We start from the raw sequence: 1,075 nt of genomic DNA, 5'->3' as shown, positions 1-1,075 counted from the left end.
GGGGGGGGGGGGGGGTTGGGCAGCTGACCAAGAGCAGAACATGGTAGAGACAAGACATTACAGACCTACAGTGCTGCTTATAAGTTTATGAACCCATGCTAAAGTTGACTAAAAAGAGGAATTAAAAATAATCTTTTCAAAATTGATCTGCGCAAATTAAAACTAATAGGAAATATCCAACCTTTAAGGACAACTATTTTCTTTGTGAATGGAAAATGCATTGCAAATAAAAATAAATGTTCTTCTTAAAATACAGACATGAGTATACACCCCCCTATGTTAAATTCCCATAGAAGAAGGCCCCTTCTTGTTATTGAAGGCCAGTTATTTAATGGATCCAGGATACTATGCATCCTGATTTAGTTCCCTTGGCCTTTGGAATTAAAAAATTAACTTAAAAACTATTTTAATTCCAAAGGTGAAGGGAACTTTTTCATGATGCAATGTATCCTGGATCCATGAAATAACTTGCCTGCCTGCCTCTCTCTGTATTCTTCCTGCTTCATACAGTGCAGACACTACAGTGACTGTAGCTAAAGCTAATTAGCAGCAAGATGCCCCCCTTCTCCGTGGATGACTACTACAAACTCCTTCAGAAGATAGCACTTCTGGAAACCAAAATTCACCGGGTAGAAGTAAATGTGGAAGTGAACGGGTCAAGTGGGAATAACACCACTTTACCATGGACCCAAAACAATGGAGAAAAGCATGCTAGCACACGGCTAATTAGCACCAACAAGACTACAAAGAAACAGGAGGGCAGTGGAACGGGTAATATATCTACAAGTGGTAGTCCTCCCTGGAACTCTTCTTCCAGACATAAGAGTAAATCATTTTCCTGGGAAATGGGAGGAAGACTAAACGGGCAGGGCAAAGCGCCCTGAGACCGGCTGGCCTTTAGGGAGATGACTGTGTTCCATAAAAGTCCAGTCATCTCCCTAAATGCAGAAATGTTTATTTGTGGCCCTCTATCTATCTATCTATCTATCTATCTATCTATCTATCTATCTATCTGAGAGATTCAGCCAACGGTTGGCACCAAACAATGGCTTTCAACTGAATGTACCGTCCATTC

General features: G+C 41.0%; 1 protein-coding gene across 1 annotated transcript in view; it reads right to left on the bottom strand.

The window, feature by feature from the left end:
- The window catches only part of LOC116705503 (carbonic anhydrase-related protein 10), a 205,151-nt gene that overhangs the window by 75,265 nt on the left and 128,811 nt on the right, over positions 1-1,075 (bottom strand). The window lies entirely within an intron of this gene.

The sequence above is a fragment of the Etheostoma spectabile genome, chromosome 17 (genome assembly GCF_008692095.1).
Source record: "Etheostoma spectabile isolate EspeVRDwgs_2016 chromosome 17, UIUC_Espe_1.0, whole genome shotgun sequence".
Taxonomy (NCBI): domain Eukaryota; kingdom Metazoa; phylum Chordata; class Actinopteri; order Perciformes; family Percidae; genus Etheostoma; species Etheostoma spectabile.
Note: the sequence above shows the minus strand (reverse complement) of the source record. Positions and strands in the feature narration are given on the sequence as shown.